Raw genomic sequence first — 16,660 nt, 5'->3', positions numbered from 1 at the left:
GGTGGGTTATTTGGGAACCCCGGTGCGGTAGTGGTTAAGTGCTATGGCTGTTAACCAAAAGGTCGGCAGTTCGAATCCACCAGGCGCTCCTTGGAAACTCTCTGGTGCAGTTCTACTCTGTCCTATAGGGTCGCTATGAGTCAGAATCGACTCGATGGCAGTGGGTTTCGGGTGGGTTATTTTGAAGGTTATCAAAGACAATGTCTATTAAGCTACTAGTACAGCTCCTGGTCACTATCATTATCGGCATCATTCTGACAGGGTTTCCAGTTTGTGGTTAGCGATGTGTTTCTCCACCTGTGTAGCTTGGAAGGCCCCCAAGACCACTGCCGGGTTCACCGATTTGCTAGAAGAACTCATAGAACCCAGAAAAGCCATTAGACCCCTGGTTATGGTTTATTACAGCAAAAGGATACAGATCAAATCAGCCAAGGGAAGAGGCATGTAGGACAGGGTCCAGAAGAGACCAGACATGAGCTTCCATTTGTCCTTTCCCAGGGGAGCTGTGTGCACAGCGCTTACTTCTTGCAGCAACGATGTGTGGCAATACACACAGAGTATTGCTAACCAGGGAAGTTCGCCTGAGACTTGGTGTCCAGAGTTTTTAATGGAGGTGGGTCAGGTAGATATGACTGACTGCCTACGTGGCTGACCTTCAGTCTCCAGCTCCTCCAGAGGTCAAGGCCTCCACCATAGATGACATTGTTTCCATAGAGTATCTGAGGTATCCCCAGGCAGGATATTATAAAGACTTAGTGGTTATCTCCCAGGAACCAGGGTCGAGGGCCAAACCTTTCTTTGGGCAAGGTTGATCCTTTATTGTACAACCTGTGTCATTATCCTGGTCAAATCCTTAATGTTCCACTCATTACCTTAGCACAGTTTGGGCATGTTTCTATCTCCTTAATAGTCTTTGCCTTCTTTCTCCTTTCTTTTCCTCCCAAGCCAGAAAACAGACTCACCCTGGAATCTTTTTTGCATTTTTACATCCATTCCCATGGAAGCAGCAGCCAAGAAATCAAATGATGTGTTGCATTGGGCAAATGGGGCAAATCTGGTGCAAAAGATCTCTTTAAAGTGTGAAAAACAGACATGTCACTTGAAGGACTAAGGTGTTTTAAATCACCTCATATGCATGTGCAAGCTGGACAATGAATAAGGAAGACTGAAGAAGAATCAATACCTTTGAGTTATGGTGTTGGTGAAGAATATTGAATATACCACGGACTGCCAGAAGACTAAACAAATCTGACTTGGAAGAAGTCCAGTCAGAATGCTTCTTTCTTAGAAGCGAGGGTAACGAGACTTCTTCTCACTTACTTTGGAAATGTTATCAGGAGGGACCAGTCCCTGGAGAAGGACATCATGCTTGGTAAAGCAGAGGGCCAGTGAAAAAGAGGAAGACCCTCAACAAGATGACTGACACAGTGGCTGCAACAATGGGCTCAAGCGTTAGAACGATTGTGAGGATGGTACAGGACCAGGCAGCGTTTCATTCTGTCGTATGTGAGGTCGCTATGCGTCAGCACTGACTCGACGGTACCTAATAACAACAACAACGATACATCCACTCAGGCCTCCTGAACACCCCTTGTATCTGCACCCCCTTTGCATCTTCACTGCTACTGTCCCTGTTTAGGTCACTGTGATCTCTCACTTGGGCCAGGACAAGAACCTCCTGGCTGCCCCCTGAAGTCTTTATTACTTTTATTCAGGGTATTTATATATATATATATATATATATATATATATATATATAACAAAACATTTGCCAATTCAACAAATATTTCCATGTATACTTCAGCGACATTGATTGTGTTCATCATGTTATGCAGCCATCACCACTGCCCTTTTCCAAATTCTTCCACCACCATTAACAGAAACTAAGCAATGACTCCCTCTCCCCACCCACCCCTCACAGCTCTGGTAATGACTAATAAGCGTTGGTCTCTATATATTTGCCTTTTGTGGATGGTTGATTCTACGACACAATGTTTTCAAGGTTCATCCATGCTGTGGCGTGCGTCAGGACTTCATTTCTCTTCGTGACTGAGTAATAAAATACCACATTTTATTTATCCATTCATCTATGGCTGCTAACCAAAGGGTCGGCAGTTTGAATCCGCCAGGCGCTCCTGGGAAACTCCATGGGGCAGTTCTACTCTGTCCTTTAGGGTCGCTATGAGTCGGAATCAACTCGACAGCACTGGGTTTGGTTTGGTTTTTGGTTATTCAACTGTTGCCACAGCAATTCTTGATAATTTACCAGAGTGACTACTCTAAACAGCACCCCCCAACTCTGTCCTTGGCTCAAGGGTCATTGGTGGCTTGTATTTCCCACGGGATAATATGCAAGCTGTCTTTGCAAACACAGCTTTGCTTCGTTTTCTGGCTCCTTTCCCTGTCACTTCCTCCCTTGTTTTCTGAATAGGATGTTGTTATTCACACCTCGGGGTTTTTCTGTCTCATCTGAATTATTTTCCTGTCTTTCTCTGCACCTCTCAGGGACCTCTCTACTCAGGAGGCCTGGTCAACTCCTTCCGGACTCACCTAGGACATCACCTCCCTGAAGAAGCTGTCATGGAGCTCTCTGGATGCCTCCACAGCACCTTGGACAATCCTGTGTTCTAGTTCTTCCTACCTTGTACCACACTGGTTTTAACCTAGGGCTAGGTGCACAAGAGACCCTCGGTAAATGTTGTCAACATAACAGACAGTGAGCAAATGATAATCTGCACTCCATCTGACTCTGCCTATGAAAGAGGTATTTTATATGGGGCTTTCTTACAGCTTGACTTCCAAACACAATGGGATTAGATGTCTAAATTTTCACTTTTCCCTTTTTATAGGCTGTATTTTTGAAGTAAAAATCTTTTATTTTCATTTTTAAGACTCTTAACAGTTCCCACCGCCGCTATTTGTTTTCTATATAAATCACATCATTTCTTCTCTCCTCACTGGGAGCTCTGTTCTGGAATTAGCAGGCTGCTCTGTCACTTTATCATGTCAAGACCAAGCTATAAAGCAAATCAAATACTTCTGGCAGGTTCTGCTTTATGAGAGAATATTTATTATGTCTGAGCTCTGACTTGGAAGCCGGTTATCATTTACTAGCTGTGTTTTAATATTGTGTTGTTTTTCCATTACGGCTTTGGTTGCCTGAAGGGAGCCCCAAAGGTCTCAGATACTGCCACCTGGTGGCGATGCAGCATCATAGCTGCTTCCTTGGTGGAAGTAGGTTACCACTGAAGGCCAGAGGGGCTTGCTGGGGGATCACAGGCACAGAGAAGGGTAGAAACACAATCGCTACCATTTTTGTAATGACTGCTCTGTGCCAGTAATTGTGCAAGGCGTATACCAGCCAATAGCTCATCTAATCCCACCTCCTCTCTGCAAGGGAGGCACTACAGCCTCCTTTGTTGTCGTTAGTTGCCATCGAGTCAGCTCCAACTCATGGTGATCCCACGTACAACAGAACTGAACATTGCCTGGTCCTGCCGCGTCTTCATCATGGTTGGCATGCTCGAGTCCATTGTTGTGGCCACTGTGTATTTTGAGTGCCTTCCAACCTAGGGGCTCAACCTCCAAGACTCTATCAGATAATATTCTGTTGTGACCCAAAGGGTTTTCATTGGCCAATTTTTGGAAGTAGACACAGACTCATTTTACAGTTGGGGAAATGGCAGCCCTGAAAAGTTGACCTGTAAGAGGTCTGGGGAACGGAGGACTCATACTCAGACATCCATGCTCTTTCCACCCAACTCAGTGACCTTCTATGAATAGAGCCAAAACCATCTGAAAAATTCAAACTCCCCCTAAGTCCTTTACCATTTGGGGACATGGGGAAACAAGGATCGGTAAATTCAGATCTGTGACAGGATGCTGTTTGGAAGAGGAATTAGATTTGTTTCCTTAATGGGTGCAGCACTAGGACAAGCAGGTGGAAGCTACATGGAGAAAAACTTCAGCTGAACATAAAGAATGCTTTGATACCTAAGAGCAATCCTTCCTGAGCTGCTTCTGTGCCTTGTAGAGCACTCATCCACCCCACTGCAGTCATGGGAGCCTATGGAGTCTCTCCCACTAAAATGAGTTTTCCTTGAGGGAGACATCATGGCTGACTCTTTTCTGTGTCCCCAGCACCTAACACAGAGGCTGGCATATTAGTCATCAGACAAATTATTTGGAGAAGGGAAGAATGAGTTAGAGCAGTTAGAGATGTTCAAAGACAGCCTGGGCTTCCTTGGGAGAGGTAAGTATCCATGAGTGGGAACACCATCTGGCAGGGATGCTGTAGGGACCCTCAAGCTCAGATGAGGGTTGGCAAGGGTATCAGAGGCAGAACTTCCCTCCTAGTATGCTGAGTAGTGTGCTAAGGGATTGATCTCTCAGCTCAAGTAGGCTCAGAGACTTTGGCCATGAGAAGCTTTGTCTGTTTATTCCACTGTGCCATGATACAAGAAGAATGGAATGCACTGATCTAAGGTTCTTTTAGGTCCAAGAAGCTATGGATCCTCCATGTCCATGCTCTCCAACCTTTTTCATATCATGGCATATAGTCTGGTACCACTGGTCTGAAAGCTCTACTACAGGCCATCCAGATGATAGAGGGGCCTGTACAGCAGGGCATTTGTCCGAATCCTTGGATTAGGAGGAGATTTTGTATCTGCTCTAAAATGTCTAGGGCAGTAATGTGGAGAGAAGGAGTGTTGTAGTTGCTTTTCTCCATGTTAATCCATGTGATCGACTGTATTGTGTGCCCATAAATTCTTCCCCTTGCTCCCCAACCTTGCTATGCCCCTCTACCCCTTCATTGGAGGGAAGAGGTCCCCCGCTGCTCCATTGACCTTGGACTTGGCCAGGTGACTGGCTTTGGCTAGTGGAATGTGAGGGGACATGGTGCAAGCAGCAGCTTGAAGCGAGACTGTGCAGTTTGCTTGGCTTTTTACATTTTCCAGAAAAGAGACTGGTGGCTGGTCCCAGGATAAGTGGCATGTGCAGCAGAGCTAGACCTGACTGCAGTCTGAAGCAGCTCCTACAGCCAACATGCAGACCTACAAGTAAGATCAATGTTTATTATGGTAAGCCATTGAGATGCTGGCATTTTTAAAATATGCAGTATCATCGCACTAATGCTAACTGAAATACTCTAGCGAAAGAAGTAGGATTTATGAATGGAAGCTACAGAGAGGCAGACGAAGTGAGTCACGATCAACATGCTCTCCAAATTGTCTCACGTCTATATATGAAGCATTTATATTGTATATAAAGATAATGAGTGTTAGGTGCCATCGAGTTGGCTCTGACTCATAGTGGCCCTTTGTGTAACAGAACGAAACATCGCCCAGTCCGGCGCCATCCTCACAATAGTAGGTATGTGTGAGCCTGCTGTTGTAGCCATTGTATCAATCCATCTCTTTGAGTGTCTTCCTCTTTTTCACTTACCCTCTATTTTACCAACCATGATGTCCTCCTCCAGAGATTTGTCCCTCCTGATAACATGTTCAAAGTGAGCGAGACATAGTCTCGCCATCCTTGCTTCTAAGGAGCATTCTGGCTATACTTCCTCAAAGACAGATTTGTTTGTTCTTCTGGCAGTTTGTGGTCTGTTCAATATTCTTCACCAACACCAAAACTGAGATACATCAATTCTTCATTCTTCCTTTTTCATTGTCCAGCTTTCGCAGGCATATGAGGTGATTGAAAAATCATGGCTTGAGTCAGGCGCACCTTAATCATCAAAGTGACATCTTTGCTTTTTAAGATTTTAAAGGGGTCATTTGCAGCAGCTTTGCCAAATGCAATACATGGTTTGATTCCTTGACTGCTGCTTCCATGGCTGTTGATTGTGCATCCAAGTAAAATGAAATCCTTGGCAACTTCAATCTTTTCTCCGTTTATCATGATGTTGCTCATTGATCCAGTTGTGGGGATTTTTGTTTTCTTTATGTTGAGATGTAATCCATACTGAAGGTTGTAGTCTTTGATCTTCATCAGTAAGTGTTTCAAGTCCTCTTCACTTTCAGCAAGAAAGGTTGTGTCATCTGCATAATGTAGGTTGTTAATGAGTCTTCCTCCAATCCTGACGCCCTGTTTTTCTTCATGTAGTCCAGCTTCTCGGATTATTTGCTCAGCATACAGATTGAATAGGTATGGTGAAAGGGTGCAACCCTGACTGACACCATTTCTGATTTTAAACCATGCAATATTCCCTTGTTCTGTCCAAATGACTGCTTCTTGGTCTATGTGCAGGTTCCTCATGAGCACAATTAAGTGTTCTGGAATTCCCATTCTGTATACTTTTAGATGTACAAAAATAAAATAAAAAGAACTTCTTTATTTTTAGTAGTTAATAAAGTATCCATGAGCCCCCACTACTCAGGATGGAGGGCTGGGAGGAAGATGGGAAAGGGGAGTAGAAAGAATTTTATTTGCCAGTTAACGATATCTAAATCTCTCTTGATTGACACAGACTCTTTCATTTTTCATCAGTCCCTTTGGGTAAATGCTCAGTCTTTCAGTGGTCATCTTTTTTTTTCCCCCAAAGGTGGTGTCTGGTGGGGGAAGGAGACCTATGTGCCTTTGAGCATCTGAGAAAAGAGGCCCTTGGACCTGTGGGTGAAGGACCTTATGTGATTTGCAGGGCCTTTGCCGCTCTCTGTATCTTTTGGAATGGTTTCCAGGTCTTCTCTCTCTCCCTCACATCCTGAGCCTCAGCCATGCCTTCTGTCATCCTGCTCACAGCTGGGCTACCCACTCCTATGGTCCTTGTGGCTCAGCCATCTTACATCTTGACATGGTGGTCTTGTGAGATGCAGTTATCTTCCATGTCTATCATGAGGAATTTATAAACTTCTGGGTCCATTTCACGTTGGGTGCTGAGGGAAGCTCAGGAGTACCAATTAAGGCTGTCTCTCTACCTAACTATGCTAAACCTCCAATCTAACCTGTGTGGTCATTTCATGTTGCAGGTGGTGGGGACACCAGGGATGTCAGACAAAAGCTCTCAAATGATCTAACCCTCTCTTTTAAATTTTGGGGGGAGAAGCCATGGCACATGTGTCTGATTGCTTGCTCCTGTCCCTCATTCTCCTTTCTCTACTGGGTCAGAAAGCCTACCCATTTTCCTGTCTACAGTTGGGGCCTCCACCATGTCATATCTTAAGCACTCTCTGTTCCTTGCTTAGAAAAACACTCAGTATTAAATTTCAGCCAGGCCTGGTCCTTGATATCTTAATCAGAGCTTAAGGAATATATACTATATATCTTGATGAAGTATGACTTTCAAGATGTTGTCCTGAAATTTCTATTTTAGTAGTCAAAAGCTGCATACCAAATGTGCTTTCTTCCTCTTTGCATTTTGGTGGTAAGAGTCCTAATCACATCCATCCCTCTACTTCCTTGCCAAGACAGATGAACGTCTTTGGTTGACGACAGATAAGGCCATATACATGGAAATGTGAAGATAAAGTCACATTCACATTAAAAACACCTCTGCCTTTATTGTAATGTCTTTGAGGAAAAGAGTCATATTTCACTTCCCTCAGTACTTTCTCATGGCATCTAACACATAACAGAGTCATCGACTCATCCTGGTTCTCCTGGAACTTTCCTAGTTTTAGCACTGACAGTCCCCTGTCATGGGAACCCCTCAGTCCTGGGCAAACTGGGACAGTTGGCCACACTATGTACACAATCCATATTTATTGCTGAGGGTAAGATGATGGTTTGCTTGGTAGGAAATGGTCATCGCCATAGTAATCAAGCTAGATTGAGAAGAGGATGTAGAATGAGGATACCATTGCTGATGTCAGATGGATTTTGGCTGAAAGCAGAGAATACCAGAAAGATGTTTACCTGTGTTTTATCAACTATGCAAAGGTATTTGACTGTGCGGATCATAACAAATTATGGATAACATTGCGAAGAATGGGAATTCCAGAACACTTAATTGTGCTCATGTGGAGCCTGTAAGTGGATCAATTGGAAGCCATTCCAACAGGACAAGGGGGTACGGCATGGTTTAAAATTGGAAAAAGTGTGCAGCAAGGTTGTATCCTTTCACCTTACTTATTCAATCTGTATTCTGAACAAACAATCCAAGAACCTGGTCTACGTGAAGGAGAATGCAGCATCAGGGGAATAGGTAACAATGTGTTTGAGTTTCAACATGTCTCAGCTGTAACGTCTGAATCTCACAACAGTGGCTTTGCTCAGCCAGCACAGAATTGACTCGTGAGGTCTCACTTCAACTAACACATGATTGCCCCTTACAAAGAAGAATGAATAGAGCCATGATTCATGCTAATTGTTTGTTCTGGCCTTTTGGTCTTTGGCTCTAACAACTGTTAGACTTCAAAGGATGTGAGAAGTGGTTGGCTGTACTACAAAAGCAAAATAAAGAAGGATCACTCTTTAAGAAAATCTATTAAAGCCTTGTATTGATGGCTTCAAACTGGAATTTGCAATGAAGGAAATCCCTGTGATGGTGGAGAACTATATGCTGAGATTCAGAAGACAGGTCGCCATCAGCCGGAATTGACTCGACAGCAATTTTTTTTTTTTTTTTTTTGGATTATTATGACTATAAAGCCATTTTATGGAATTGTCCCACTGGGTAGCTGCCCTGATCTTTTGCCAAGCCAGGAATGTGTGGCTTTTTCCCAACCCAATCCCATTGCCCTCATCTGGGACATCTCTCTGCCCCTTTGCCCAATCATGTCTTTTACTCCTTCCTTCCTTTTGGCACAGGCTACCCCCGTCTCCAATCACCTGATTCCTCTCCAAGTCATTATCCTTCCCTTCTCTTAGAACACTTAACACATTTTGTGTCTTCTGTGAATATCAAACAGCCAATTACCCAGAACGAAAACAACAACCACAATAACAAAAAATCCCCCCAAAACCAAGCCCATTGCTGTTGAGTTGATTCCGACTCATAGTGTCCCTATAGGACAGAGTAGAACTACCCCATAGGGTTTCCAAGGCTGTAATCTTTATGGGACCAGATCTCCAGATCTTTCTCCACCGAAGCTGCAGGGTGAGTTTGAACTGCCGACATTTCGGTTAGCAGGAAAGTGCAGCCACTGCACCACCAGGACCCCTAGCAACCAATTATTTTGTTGTTGTTGTTGTTAGGTGCCATTGAGTTGGTTCCAACTCATAGCTACTTTATGCACAACAGAACGAAATGCTGCCCAGTCCTGTGCCTTCCTCACTATCATTGCTGTGTTTGAGCACATTGTTGTGGACACTGTGTCAATCCATTTCCTTGAGGGCCTTCCTCTTTTTCACTGACCTTCTACTTTGTCAAGCATGTCCTTCTCCAGGGACTGGTCCCTCCTTATAACATGTACAATGTACATAAGACAAAGCCTCGCCATCCTTACTTCTAAGGAGCACTCTGGCTGCACTACTTCCAAGATAGATTTGTTCGTTCTTCTGGTAGTCCATGGTATATTCAGTATTCTTTGCCAACACCATAATTCAAATGCATCAGTTCTGCTTCAATCTTCCTTATCCATTGGCTGGCTTTTGCATGCATACGAGGTGATTGAAAATACCAGGGCTTGGGTCAGGGACACATTAGTCCTCAAAGTGACATCCTTGCTTTTTAACACTTTAAGGAAGTCTTTTGCAGCAGATTTGCCTAATGAAATAAAAAAAAATAGCTGGTAATAAATACTCCTTTGCTTTGTTTGTCCTCTTTGCACCCCTTCCCCTTAAGGACCCCATAGGAGTGAGTAGAAGGCAGGATTTGAGTCTTACTGGATACTGGCCTATTGATCTCAGACTAATACCAGCTTAAATAAACCCAATGTCCCTGACCCATAGCAACTGTCTTGGAGTTATACTTTATGGCATAAAAAAAATACTATGGAGGAAATTAGATGTCTTTGTGGTATTTGCACCCTTATACTATGGAGGAAATTAGATGACTTGGTGATATTTGCGCCCTTTTGCCATGACAGATATCCCAAAAATATCAAATCTCACAATCTTTCTTAACATCATTCTCAAGGATAGCACTTGTCACACCAGTTAAAATGCAGATTCCAAGTAAGTAGGTCTGAGGTTGGGTCCTAGTTTCTATGTTTTTATTTTATTTTTTCATTGTGCTTTAGGTGAAGATTTACAGAACAAATTAATTTCTCATTAAACAATTAATATGCGTATTATCTTATGACATTGGTTTCCAACCCTGCAACATGTCAACATTCTCCCTTTCTTAACCTTGGTTTCCTCATTTCCATTCGTCCAGGTTTCCTGTCCCCTCCTGCCTTCTCAGCCTTGTCCCTGGGCTGGTGTGCCCATTTAGCCTTATATACATGGTTGAGCTATGTGTACTATTGTTTGTTTTATGGGCCTGTTTAATCTTCGGCTGAATGGTGAACCTTAGGAGTGATTGGAGTACTGAGTTAAAAGGGTGTACGGGGGCCATATTCTTGGGGTTTCTCCAATATCCATCAGCCTAGTAAGTCTGGTCTTTTTTTGTGAGTTAGAATTTTGTTCTACATTTTTCTTCAGCTCTGTCTGGGATCCTCTACTGTGATCCCTGTCAGAGTAGTCAGTGATGGTAGCTTGGAGCCATCTAGTTGTGCTGGACTCAGTCTGGTGGAGGCTGTGGCAGTTATGTTCCATTAGTCCTTTGCACTAATCTTTCCCTTGTGTCTTTGATTTTCTTCATTCTCCCTTGCTCCAGACGGGTTGGGACCAGTAGACATGTCTTAGATGGCCACCTTCAAGCTTTTAAGACCCCAGGCCAAAGTAGGCTGTAGAACAATTTTCCTTATAAACTATGTTATGCCAATTGAACTAGATGTCCCCTGAGACCATGGTCCCCAGCCCTCAGTTTCTGCAGTTTTAATAAGCTCCCAGGTAATGACCCTCCAACTCCAATCAATAAGTGTCAGTATGGAAGATAAAACTAATTGCCATCCATTGGTCTATGCCCTCAAGATATCTGCAATCTGCCTGGAAATACCAGATTGTTAAGACAGTGTTTCGTTAACTTTACATTTCCTCAAACCCATTATAGGTCCTGGATAAAGGCTGAGAGGAAAAGAGAACCAAGTAACACCTGTGTGCCCTTATTTTGTCCTTTCTATCCTTTTTTTTTGTCATATTTTACCACCACATGTCTGTCAGTTTGTTGTACTGTGGTGGCTTCCATGTTGGAGAAGGACACCATGTGTAGTAAAGTAGAGGGTCAGTGAAAAAGAGGAAGACCCTCAATGAAATGGATTGACACAGTGGCTGTAACAATGAGCTCAAGCATAACAACGATTGTGAGGATGATGCAGGGCTGGGCAGTGTCTTGTTCTGTTGTACACAGTGTTGCTATGAGTTGGACCCAACTCCATGGCACCTAACAACAACAACAACATCATACTTTAAATTTATTGAAGGCCTAGACCTCTTCCTTTTTCTATAATTTTAGTTAATGAGAATTAAATAAATGAGACCTCTAGACCAAATGTCTTCTCACATTTGGCTTTTATTGGAAAGAAGCAAATGCCAAGAAAATAAGCTGATATGCTAATTGTTTGCCCTTGTGGCACTCTTTTAACTTTATACAAGTTTATCCTTCATAGGCATTATTTAATTTAATTCAGGACATAGCATAGAAAAAAAAAAATTATTTTTTTTTTTTTAGAGTAGATGTTTAATTCTTGTGTGTGGCATAGATGTGTGATGTTGAAAGCCCTGTGGGACACAGGTCTACTCTGAAACACGTGTGGTCACCATGAATTGGGATCAACTCGATGGCAACTGGTAGTGGTAGTGGTGGTAGAGTACCTAATTAAGGCCTAATCCTTTTCAGCTTAAAACACCTTTGCTGTTTTCAGTTGAGAGTGACCTGCTTTGAGATTTTGGGCAAGACACTTGACTTCTCTGAGCCTCAGTTTTCTTATCTGTGAAATGGACTTAACTCGTAGAACCTTTGGTAGATACAGACATTGTTTCTGGTGAAATAATGTCTATAGCGTGTCTAACATGAAGTAGGGGTTAGGTAATGCTAGTATTTTGTTTCCGCTGTCTCCCTTTTCCTTGCTTTTAGGGTCTTGTTGACTGTGCTCTTTTAGGTTCAGGATTTTTTTCTTTCCGGAATTGTTGGGAAGCCCATCAATGCTTTGGGGTGAATTCCTGCTGCCTGCAGATTTGATTGGAGATGACGCTGGCCCCAGTCCCAATGTTCCACATTTTGGTCCAGATTCGTCCGTCTTTCATGACAACGATGACTGATTCCTGTCAGAAATTTTATGATAATTAGCTCATGAAGTTGTCCTGAGAGAGTCCTTCAGTACTTTCTTTACATACACCTCTTGAAGACATTTATAACACTGATTCATTTGTCTGGTTTCTAAATGTAGCAAGTGAATTAATTCATGGCCAAAGGAAGAGCCTTGTGAGAGGAAAGTGGACGTTTTGTAATTCCAACCCATTTATAGGAACTCATCTGCTGCAATTCTTGCTTGCGAATTTTAAAGAGTCCAGTGACCAGCCGTCGTGGTCTCGGGGGTGGTGGGATTGAGCTGTGCAGTGTAGCCTGAGAGCTCAGACTTGGGCAGGCGGAGAGGTCTTAGGAAAGGGCCTTCTCCTCCTGGGTCTTGATCTCCTTCCTTCTAAAACTGGAAGATCATCCAGCCTCTAAAAGACCATCTCAGCTCCAAGATTCATTCAATGTGCTTCTCCCGAGTTCCCCTCTGGGACTGACTTCATTGAGGCCTGTTGTTCCTGGTTGGTGCAAATGGTTTACATGTTCAGCTGCTAACCAAAAGGTTGGAAGTTCAAATCCATCCACAGGAACCTCTTAAGAAAGGCATAGTGACCTGCTTCTGAAAAATCAGCCACTGGCAACACTATGGAGCACAGTTCTACTCTGACACACATGGGGTTGTGTTGGCAACCGATTATTGTTCCTGCACCCCATGGTCTTCCTACTGTTCTTCTGTCCTTGTACTGTTCCCTCTAATGGGGATAGGTCACATCCTTCAAAGATTGTTCCCAACTCCCAAGGCGGGTAAGCAGATTCATTGCTATGGGACCATGGGTAATGTCAATCAAATTCAATTCTACAAACATTATTGAGCAACTAGAGGAGCTCTGTGGTGTGGTGGTTAAGCACTTGGCTGCTAACCAAAAGATTGGTGGTTTGAACCCACCAGCTGCTCCACAGGAGAAAGATGTGGGAATCTGCTTCTGTAAAGATTACAGCCATGGGGCAGTTCTCCTCTGTCCTACAAGGTTGCTATGAATTGGAGTTGATTTGATGGCAATGGGTTTTTTTTTTTTTTTTTTTTTTTAGTATGTGCCATGGACAGAGCTATATGATAAGGATGTAAATAGTATTCATTAGTTAGGAAAGACAGACACATATATGCAATGGTGTTATTACCCCCTTTTGATGATAGTAGCCACAGCCCCTGATCCATCAGCACAAATGTCTGTCTAACCAGAGCAGTTGCTGGCCAGGACTTTGAACTAGTGTATGTTGGCTGACAACCAGTCCTGGAAAAAGATGATGAACATACAATGCGATCTGCTCTTAATGAGAGAAGTTCAAGTGTCGTAGAAGCATAGTACAGGCATTTCACTCATGTTTTGGAAGGACCAGTCATGGCAAGCTTCCTGGAGGAGGTTACATCTGAGTTGAGTCTTAAAATCAAGGACTGGTTAGTCAGAGGAAGTAAAAGCAGGGAAGGAGTTCAGAGAGGGAATAGCATGAGCAAAGACAAGAGCATGGGGGGCAATGTGGTACACTGAGACACTGCTGGAGCACACAGTTTAAGGACGGGAGCTGTGTGAGATGAGGCTGGACAGAATACACTGAACCCAACTGTAGAGGACCTTGAACTAGAATGATATGAAATCTAGACCAGAGAGTCAGTCTAACATGGCATTAGGAGGTCTCAAGAGCAACACTATCTGCATTTGTCGACTTATGGTTAGTTACTATAGAGTTGACTTTGACTCATGGTGACCCTATATGACAGAGTAGAACCTCCCATAGGGTGTTCTAGGCTGTAATCTTTATAGAAGTGGATCGCCAGGTCTCTCTCCCGTGGAGCCACTGAATGGGTTTTAACCACCAACCTTTTGGTTAACAGTCAAGCTCTTAACAGTTGCACCACCAGAGCTCCTTGGGTTTGATGACTATTTCTACTATTTACTAGCCATGTGACCTTGGGAAAGTTTATCAGTTTCTCTGGGGCTCCTCATCTGTAAAATGGTTACTGATACAGTGCCTTCCTCTAGAGTTGTGGTAAAAATTAATTATACTTGGACAAGACTTAGAAAAATGCTGGGTGTTGTTACTGTGTTTCATCAATTCTAAGATGCACGATTTTCTTCTTCTACAATATAACGTCTCCAAACTTTGCATGTGCCTAGTGGTGGATGGTTCAGTGGTAGAATTCTCACTTTCTATTCAGGAGACCTGGATTTGATTCCTGGTCAATTCACCTCATTCGTAGCCACCACTCGTCTGTCATTGGAGGCTTGTGTGTTGCTATGATACTGAACAGGTTTCAGTGGAGCCTCCAGAGTAAGACAGGCTAGGAAAGAAGGCCGGTGATTCTACGTCCAAAATTAAGTCAATGAAAACCCTATGGATCACAACGGTCCGATGTGCAGCCAATCATGGGGATGGCAGTGTTTTGTTCTGTTGTGCATAGGATCACCATGTGTCAGGGGCTGACTCAACAGCAGTTAATGCCAACAGCAGCAACGATGGTGGATGGCACTTTACAGTCACTGATAACCAGGAGTAGACATAATAGGGTTATCATCGCCTGTGCACATGTGAACTTGGGCATAGCTGTCCATGTTGTTATCACTTCAGTTACATGATATGCATTGTTGATAAGATATGTGCTGTATTAGTTCCCATTTAAAGTCTATTAAAAAGATTACACCATAATTTGGCACTGGATCAAAAAGTTGTACATGCAGAAAGGCCCGGAAACAAGCAGCAGGAGGTAAATTTGAAATTAGTGAAGTAAAGATTCATTGGCAAGATGACAACAATTCTATATTTTCTCGCAAAGCAAATAGCAAGTGCTTTTACAGACTTTCAGTTGGAAGACACCCACAAGAGATGATGCTGTGTTACATTTTGTTACCACGATATCCGCAAAAGAATTGTCTGTCAAACACCAAGAGCTGCAATGGAAGGCAAAAGAAATTGTCAAATTCCTCAAAATAGATGGAAAAACTCTCATAGCAGCATGATGCTGGTGTGTTCAATGGGTGCTCCACAGGACTAAGCGTCATTGTTTAATTGGCAGATTGTTTTCTTTCTTACTGGTAAAAAATATATAATAGTACAACTTACAATTGATGGCAAGTTGCATTAGATAAAATACAAAGTTGTTCTTCTTTTTCTCGGTATTATTATTATTATCATCCTGTAGTTTTTTTAGTTGATGGGGAGCAGTTAAGCATGAGGATGCTGTTGTCATATTTGTGTCTTAGGAGAATGACTTTGTCCTTAGTTCCCCATCTGTGACATGAAAGGATCAGGTTACATTCTCAGGCACCTTTCTCCTCTAAGAGTTTCTGTCCATGAAATCCCCATGCTGGTGGCATCTGGTTGAAGACTTTCCGTTCCAGCTCCTGCATAGCATTTACATGGCTAATGTCTTAGACAAGGCCTGCTGACTTCCTCCATGGATGCAACCGTCAGATGCCTATTACTGTTAATGGCAAGGTGGGGGCTGGCTTATCTTCAGGAGGCCTCCGTAGGGCAATTTGCAGATGAAGTAACAGGCATTGATCTGCAGCTCCTTGAAAGCTAGAGATGTGGTCCCTTGGTAAAGGTGCTGGACATATGCCTCAGTCGAAAGGACCATTAAAAGAGTGATATCCTCCAGTTAAAGCTGGGAGGAGGGAATAAATGGCTTTCTTTACAGAGGGGCCTAAAGAGGTCATATTAGCCCTATTGATCTGAGGATATGAGTGAACTGAGTTCCATCTGGACAGACAGCCTGTTAACTCCTGAGGGGTCAGAGTATGTGTGATAAAAAAAAATTGGCTTAAATTCTGCCACATCTTAGCTAGATGACCTTGGCCCCGGCTCTGAGCCCCTTTGAGATTCAGTTTCTCCATTTGTTTGTTGGGAACAGTAACATCTAATTAGCAAGGGGTGCTTTGAGGACAATATCAAATAATAAATGAAGACTAGTCAGTAAATTAGATGACAGTACTTGTTATTCTGTACATACTCATTTTCTTCTGCTTTATTTACTGTCAAGTTTCATTTTTTTTCCTGTTTCTCCGACTAGAATTGGACTGGATATGAAACAAAAGAACTCATAATATATTAAGAACGCCTACAAACCAAAAATTAAAAGACAAACACTCCAATTAAAAAAATGGGCAAAAGTCTTGAACAGGCGCTTTAATAAAAAAGAAGATATCTGAACAGGTAATAAGTATATCAAGAGATGCTCAATATCAATAATAATCAGAGAAATGCAAAATGAAACCACAGTGAGATATCTTTACAGGCCACTAGAATGGCTAAAACTGAAGACTCACAATATCAAGTGTTGACTAGGAAGTGGCACGAATGGAACTCTCATATTTTGCTGGTGGGAGTTAAAAAGAGATCAAATAATTTGAAAAGCTGTTTGTTTGCTTCTGGTAGGGTTAAACA

The sequence above is a fragment of the Elephas maximus genome, chromosome 15 (assembly GCF_024166365.1).
Source record: "Elephas maximus indicus isolate mEleMax1 chromosome 15, mEleMax1 primary haplotype, whole genome shotgun sequence".
Classification (NCBI taxonomy): Eukaryota; Metazoa; Chordata; class Mammalia; order Proboscidea; family Elephantidae; genus Elephas; species Elephas maximus.
Note: the sequence above shows the minus strand (reverse complement) of the source record.